The sequence below is a fragment of the Mandrillus leucophaeus genome, unplaced genomic scaffold (genome assembly GCF_000951045.1).
Source record: "Mandrillus leucophaeus isolate KB7577 unplaced genomic scaffold, Mleu.le_1.0 Scaffold1255, whole genome shotgun sequence".
NCBI lineage: Eukaryota > Metazoa > Chordata > Mammalia > Primates > Cercopithecidae > Mandrillus > Mandrillus leucophaeus.
The window spans coordinates 119098-127952 of NW_012100932.1; the positions used below are offsets into that span (position 1 = coordinate 119098).

General features: G+C 38.7%; 1 pseudogene; it reads right to left on the reverse strand.

The window, feature by feature from the left end:
- Positions 1-4664: 4664 nt before the first annotated feature.
- On the reverse strand, positions 4665-5628 carry LOC105533517 (annotated as a pseudogene).
- Between the last annotated feature and the right edge of the window lie 3227 nt (positions 5629-8855).

The window sequence follows — 8855 nt, forward strand, 5'->3', positions numbered from 1 at the left end:
AGATATTTTGTCTCTTCTAGCTGGTTTATGGCAATGTATCATGTCTTCGTTCTCTTACTTTTGGAAAGATCACAAAGTATTAGGAAACTTACGCATATTCTATACAGAGTGTCATTAAAGGGCCCAGCACACAGCCTACATTAAAACAGTCAATCTCACACATGGACAGAGCCCACTGTCAAGGCCCTGAATGTCACTCATTGATACAGTCCACAGTTGGAATTTGGACTGTCACATGTGGATCTGGCCATAGGTAAAATGGGTGACTCATTGCTGGACCTAGCTCACAGCAAGTAATGACTGTCATGTGAACCAGTCAATAGAAGAAATGTCAAATGTCATCCTCAGGCTTGGAGCAACAAGTCAGATTATGTGTTCATATACACACAAACATTTCTGAGTGGAATGCAATCTCACATACTATAAACAGCTGCAGATGGTTCAAAGAATAATATAACAACACCCAATACAGTGGTAAGATTTTGACTCTCATTGCATACACTGCCAACAGTAAAGATTGCCACACGTCCATGTGGACACAGCCCACTGTTGCAGTTCTGAATTTCACATTCAAAGGCAGTCAAAATTGGTGTTATTACTCGAACATGTGGATCCAGCCTCCAGGTGAGACAATGAGCCTCTGACCAAGATTTAGGAAATATGTCAGGCTCTAACCCTCCTAATGGTTGTTCTCTGAGATTGAGGCTTTCACGTATGGATCCAATTTACTGCTGAAATCATGACTTGCATACTTGGACACATGAGGTGTGTAAAAGTTTATGAGGTGCATATTTTTACACCTGGACCCAGAAGATGTGCAGGAATGTAAATTCCATTCCTAGACCTTCCCACAGGTATAACTGTGACATAAACCTTTGCCTAGCCAGAACCTGACTGATTTGAATATACTGCCTGAAGAAAGCCCACAGTTTGGATTTTGACATATACCTAAGCCAATAACCTTGGTAATGTGGTCCTCTTGCCTAGTCCCTTCTCGAAGGTGGCACTGTGATATACCTCTGGCCTCATTTCCAGGTGATGTGATTGTCCTCTCCTGTTTAGGCCCCATTCCCAAAGGAGATTGTGACATATTGCCAAGTCCAGCACTCATGTGATGTAATCCTGCAGCCTGAGCTCTGACCACAGGGGACATTGTGACACATCATTAGTCCCCGCACCATAGTGATGTGAAAATCCTAGCAGCGCTCAGCTCACAGAGGGGATACTAATATATCTGTGGCTCAGTATTCAGGTGATGTGACTCTCCTGCCTGGTTCTGACCACAGGTAGGATTGTGACATATACCTAGATCCTGGTCACAAAAATAATGATGACTGTCTTGTGACATCCCAGCCAATAGAAGAGATTTTGACTCTCATAGCTAAGCTTAGAACAATCAGTAAGGTTCTGTGTTTTGTGACTGTATAAAAATTACAGATGACAATGATGCTTATGAATATTCCATAAAATACTTAGGTCTTATCAGAGTCCATCACAGAGGTAAAATTCCACTTCTCATAGAAACACTACACAGCAATTTGGATTGTCTTTCTCACACGTGGACAAAGCCCACTGTTGAGGCTCCGAATCTGACATGTGCAAACAGTCCACAGTTAGAATTCGGACTGTCATATGTGGATCTGGCAACAGGTTGGAAAGCGACTCGTTTCTGGACCCAGCTCATAGGCATGACAATGTCTCTCATGCCCGGTCCCAGGAAATAGAAGACATGTTGACTCTTCTATCCAGGTTTACGGCAACAGATAAGGTCCTGTGCTTTCCACTTTAACAGAGGTCTCAGAGAATTACAACACTCATGCATATTAAATAATGCCCTAAGGTGGTACAGAGAGTGTGAAAACAGGGCCCAGCTCAAAATTTCAATTGTGACTCTTGTATGCACACACAGCCCACAGTTAGGGTTAAATGTGAAGAAAACCCACTCATGAGGTCCTGGATCACACACACAGAAACAGTTCACAGTTGGAACTGTGAGTGTCATATCTGGATCCATCCACAAATGGCATGGTGGATCATTTCTGGACCCAGCTCACAGGCACACTGAGGTCCGTCATACCTGGACCCAGCAAATAGGACAGGTATTAACTCTCATGCCTGAACTGAGGACATCACATAGGATCATGGGTTTATACCATTATGAAGGTCTTAGAGCAGGTTTTCGTTCTCATGGAGAACTTATGACGCTCTTAAATGGCAAACAGAGTGCCTTACAAAGACCCAGCACACAGATGACATTGTGACTCTCCTATACACACACAGCATACAATGAGGAATGTCATCTTCCACGTGGACATAGCACATTGTCGAGATTCTAAATATCACATCCAGATTAGTTGAAAGTTGGCATTGTGAGTATCATACATGGATCTAGTTCACAGGTAGAATGATGACTTTTATACCCAAACTCAGCACACCTGTGAGGCAGTGGCTGCCCTAATTAGACAGTGTTTGCAGGTGAGGTTAGAGATTTCATGCATGAATTCTCTCCACCATTGAGATTGTGATTCGTATGTTTTAACAATATTCATAGAAGGTGTTGTCTCTGATACCTTGAGCCAGAACATGTATGGGACAGCGAATCTCATCCCTGGACCTTTCTGTAGTTGTGACTTTGACATACAATTTTTTTTTCTCAGCATCTGATTGACTTTATTCCCTTACATGAGCCCTGCCAACAGTTGGGATCATGACATATGCCTGGCCCAAACACCTAGGTGATGTGACTGTCCTGACTGGGCCCTGCCCACAAGGGGCATTGTAATGTGTCTCTGAGCCCATCATCTAGGTGATGAGACTCTACTTTCCCGCCTGTGCTCTGCCTTCAAGAAGATTTGTAACATAAATCTGGGCAGATTACCCAGGTGATATGACTCTCCACTCATGACTTGGCCCTGTTAACAGCAGATATTGTGACATATTGCTGGGCCCAGCACCTAGGTGATGTGACTCTTTTGACTGTGTTCTGCCTACCGTGGGCATTGTGACATATCACTGAGCCTAGCACAAAGGTGATGACTTTCTTGTGTGGATTCTGCCCATGTTGAGATATTGACATTTTCCTGGCCCAGCATTCAGGTGATGTGACTGTCCTCCCTGATTCTGCCCACAGGTGGGATTATGACCTATACCTAGGCCCAGGCAACTGTCATGATGCTGGCTTTCTTACATGGACCCAGACAATAGGAGAAATTTTGACTCTAATAGCTAGGCTTGGGGCAACAACTAAGATTTTTGGTCTATTATTTGTAAAAAGTCACAGAAGGTTATGAAACTCACATGTATTTTATAAAGCCCTTGGAATATATAGACAGCTGCATAACAGCTTGCACTTGTGACTCTCATAGACACACGTAACCAACAATTAGGATTGTCACCTTCATACATGGACAGAGCCCACTAATGAGATTCTAAATCTCACACATGGATGCAATTCAGAGTTGAAATTGTGACTCATATGTGGATCTCTCCTCAGACTAGATAATGTTTAAACTTTCACTTGTAACTTTTCTTACAGCAATGTAATTTTGCATTTTGGCCAAAAATAACTTTTTTTTTTTTTTAGACAAAGTCAAGATTATAGAGAAACATTGATTTAGATATTTGGAATCTGTTTTCTTTTTAAATAGAGAATGAAGAAATAGAGTATTATATATTTAGCTTACCTAAGTTGTTCCCTTTCAAAAAGACTAATGTAATGAAAAATTTGAAATTTTCTCCACAGTACATTTGTATCCAAAATAGAAACATATGCTTAATTTAAAACAATTTTCCAAGCAATTGGTTTTTGGCCAGAATGTCGTATCCAAAACAATCAGAGGCTGTCAATGAAAAATTAAGTGATAGTGCTTAAGTGTAATTTGTTTTGTTTTCTTTATTTTAGAGATGAGGTCTCACTATATTGCTCAGGCTAGAGTGCAGTAGCTAGTCATAAACGCATTCATGGTACATTACAGCCTGGGCTCAAGGGATCCTCCTGCCTTAGCCGCCTGAGTAGCTGGGAATAAAGGAACATGTCACCACACCCAGCTATGTTTTTAAAAACCACCTTTACACTATTGTACATATTTGGACACTGGGAAACAAATATATTTTGACTCTCAAGAAAAAGGTGCTTGGTGGCACACTAAAGAATGAGTCAATAAGTTTACAAAACACAAGAGGCAGGGTACAGTTACTCCAAAATGACAGGAAACAACATTATGCCTTTACTTTTGTTTGAAGAGAAATAAAATGTTTCCACTAAAGTTTTAAGTGCCAAAATAGCTAATTACTGTCAAAATGTTACAAAAATTAGTAACATTACTCAGAAAATCAACTATTTCCAAGATAAACCATTTTGGTTACTTTTTACAATAACTATGTTGTAACTTTCACTTTTAAGGGTCTTATATTGCCTCAGTATTATCACAAACCACTTTGCTAGATTTCAAATTAACTAATTCTAACCCAATCCTAATTAAAAACTGCTCACATTACCAAGCAAGAAATATTGTCGCACACTACACTGATGTTTCAGGAATGTGTGTTTCCCCCCATGCCCCCAACTGACAATGCATCTGTGAATTACATTTCATTATCTGAATTTTAGCACTCAAAGTGCTTGTGCTCTTCCACTGAACGAGTACATTAACATACTTGTAGTCTCAAAATACTTCATGAACTCTGAAGGGATTCTCTATGTAGGGAGCTTCCTTTGTGAAATGAATTCGGCTAGTCACCAGCATACCAATATCCCCAAGTATCTAAACAAATTTATTTTGTTCCTTTCAAATCGAAGATCTCATTGGGTCACTTACTTGGTGAAGTGTTATATGGATGTGAACAATAATCCTTCTTAGTGCAAATTCTTTCAAGGCTTGTGGTTAAGTAACCCAAGTATTGCTTCCTGCAGAATGATCACCACCCAGCCAATACATTGTTCTTATGCCTTTAACGAAAGCATCTATGTTCTTGTCTTTCTTCAATTCAAAAAGAAACTGATTCAAAACAACCCAAACTTTACTGAATCCAATCAAAATAAAAGATGCATCGTTTAGGGATGGTGGATAAGAACTTATGGCCACCCCATCAGATTTTTCACACGTCCTCTGTTTTTCTCCCTGGAAACGATCTGTAGTATGAGAAGAACTGGACTACAATTAGATGCTGTGGAGTCCTTATTTCAATGATTCAAATTTTTCTTTCAGAAACTACTCTGACTTACACGCATTAACTAATAACATATAAAAGTGCTTAAAAGCTCCAGAGTCAGTATCGTGTTCTGGGGAACAAAACATGTTACTTTTCAGAAAACTATCACGGCACCTGAATTTGTGCAAATGCATTCGGGAGCACTTTATCACCCAAATATGTCTACTGGGGAACCGGTGGGGTAAAACGGTGGCAACATTTTCTAGACTCCAGTTTTCCCATTGGTAATGCGCAGGATGAGGAGTCATAATTTCATTGTAATTCTGCACATCCCTGGGGAAAGAGAGGACGTGGCGGCTGCGGTTCCTCCTTCTTAAGCTCCCCTGAAACGTCCCGCCGCTTCAGTCCCTCCCTGGCCGCTGCTAGTAGGAGTAACTCGGCAATGAGCTGCGAATTGGCTCCGGGTAGAGGAGACATGGCAAGCTCTGAGGCGGCACCGGCGGAGACCAGGAGCCTCTAGTACCGCGGCTGCCACGGGGCTCCTGTTTCTGTCCTGAGAGCAGGACTAGGCTTCTCCAATTCCAAGCTGCTGCAGCAGCCGCGAGACCTCAAAAGCCCGAGCTGTTGGGAGGCGGAGGGTGGGGGGTCCTGAAGGATGGACGGCGATAGGACGCCCAGTTGTCTGGGCCGCCACCAGGCCGGAAACAGGAGCAAGGCGGCCTGGTCAGAGGCCGACGTTAGCGCACAGCGCCGGATTTTATTCTTTCTACGGTTAAATCGTATTTCATTGTGTGTATACAACACATTTGTTTCATCCGTTTATCCCTTGATGGACACTAAGATTGATTCCATATCTGAGCTACTGTCAGTAGTGGCATGATAAACATGGAAATGCAGTTATCTCTTCAACACGCTGATTTTATTTCCTTTTGATCTATACTGAATAGTGGAATTGCGGATTATATGGCAGTTGCATTTTTAGGTTTTTGGTTTCTGTTTTGAGAAACCTGTATAGTTTTCCATACAGGTTTCTAAAAAATAAATGACTAAATAAATCTAAAAATGTACTAAATTTACATTAACACCTGCAGTGTGTAAGTGTTTCCTTTCCTCCACATCTTCATCACACCTTGTTATCTTTTGTCTTCTTAATAATGGCCATTCAAAATGGGGTGAGGAACTACCTCATATGGTTTGGATTGCATTTTCTGGAGGATTAGTGATGTTGAGCATTTCGTTGGGTCTTCTTTGGAAAAAATGTCTATTCAGGTCTTTTGTTTATTCTGTAGTTTTGCTTTTTTGATTTTTATTGCTGTTGAGTTGAGTCCCTTGTATATTTTGGATATTAACTCCTTGTCAGATGCACATAATTTCTATTATTTTAGAGGTTGTGTTTTCACCCTGTTAATAGATTTCTATGGTGTCCAGAAGCTTTTATGTTAATATTTTATTGATATTAATTTTTCAGTTTTCTGACTTGATACAGAGGTAAGAGTTTGCTCTCAGGTTTATAGGTTATCTGTTTTCTGTCTCACTGCTTTTAAAAGGTTTTCTTCTTTTTTGTGTCATGCAGGTTGATCATTATTCTTTTTTAAAGACATTTTATTTATAATTGATACAATAATTGTACATATTTATGGGGTACAGTGTGATGTTTCAATGCATGTATATACTGTACAATGACCCAGTCGGGGTAATTTACATATCTAGCAATTTAAACATTTTTATTTCTTTGTGCGGATAAAATTCAAAATCCTCTCTTCTATTCCTGTGTTAGAATAAACAGGACATTCTTATTAGCTATAGTCACCCTACTGTGTAATAGAACACCGGAATTTATTCTCCCTTTCTAACTGTAACTTTGTAACTTTGACAAACCTCTTCCCATTTTTTCATCCCTTCACTCTCCCTAGCCTCTGGTAACCGCCAGTCTACTCTCTACCTTCTATGAGATCAACTTTTTTTTTTTATTTCACATATGAGTGACGTCATGTGGTCTTTTCTTTCTGTGGCTGGCTATTTCTTCTAACATAATGTCCTCTGGATTCATCAATGTTGATATAAATGACAGCAGTTCATTCTCTTTTCTCACTGAACATTATTACCTTGTGTGTTTGCATGTGCGTGTGTGTCTATGTATGTGTATAACATTTTCTTCATTCATCCATAGATGGGCACTTATACACTGTTGGTGAGAATGTAAATTTGTGCAACCCTTAGGGAAAACAGCATGGAGGTTTTTCAAGAGATTATAAATAAAACTACCATGTATATCACCCAGCAATCTCACTGGGTATATATCAAAAGGAAATAAAATCAGTATGTTAAAAAGACAATTGCACTTTCATGTTTATTGAAGCAGTATTCACAATAACCTAAACCATTATTTCTTTTAAGTATTCGTTAATTTATCTTTTTTGACTTATTACATTCTAAACTTTGATAGGATTCATGTCTTGTTTCTGATTTCTGAAACATGAGTCACAGATTCTTTGAATATTGCCTTCTTGTTTATATAGTCTGGAAAATAGTTAAATGTTTTTCATTTCTTCTCATCTGATCTTCATATGTAAGTAAATATATTTGTATTTTGTATTAATTTGCCTTCTATAAAGTATATGACTACATTAATTGTGCTCAGCATTTCATAGATTTTTCATAGATTTTTTCCCACATTATTTTAGTTTCTTGTTTTTCATTATATTGGCAAACATTTAAATATAAACCTCATATCTGAGTTTTGTGTGCCACGTAATTTAATCTAAAATCTAATGCTTCATGCTAGTAGCTTATGTCCCTTTGTACAACATAATTTATAATTTAGTTCTGACATATGGAAGACCGCACACTCTGGACACCAGCAGGCAGTTTATCCATATTTATTCCATGTGCCTTGTCAGAAGCTGAACAACCCACATCATCTGGCATCCTTGTGATCAGATGCATCTGAATGGAGCACTGGCCTCTTAGGTTGATTACTTCTCTGAATCATTACCTTTATTTACTTCTGGTCTTGAGAAGTTTCCATAATTTTCTTTCAACTACATTAGGCATTTTTTGAAGTCTTATAACTTCCTGGTGATTTTAGTTATCTGTGTTAAGTTTTTAAAGGATGTCACTTTCCTGAAAAACGGAAATATCAACAGTTGCATACATGAATAACATATTTTATGTAGATTTTCTATGGCATAGATCACCACCTCATGAGAAATTCCAAGTTTCTTTATTTGAAATGCCACTCTCTTTTATAGACCATATTGTAATAATTTGTAGAATGTGATTTTTTTTTACCATTAGAGAATTAGTTATGTATTACACGCACATTTCTGAAATACTTAACTGCAGTTAATAGTATATAGTCAGAATCATTGTTTCCTTTAATATAAAATCAATATGGGTAAAATTATTTAGCTGAATTTGGATCTTTCGGCTTCAATTGCCATTTTACCTCATTAGCACTTTCCTAACTCCATATAAGGTATAATTTAAATTTTCTATTTAATTCAGAATTTATTGAAAAGAGCTTTTCTAAAAATGTTGTAATGTTTTTATTGCAATTGAGGACATTTTCGACAAATATCTTGAGCTTGAGGCCTGGCTAAGTATTCCTTTTGTACTAGAAATCAGATTTCTCTAGTGCAACTCCGCATTGCCTGCAATAATACCTATGAAAACTACAAATGTCAGCACACTATTTCAATACT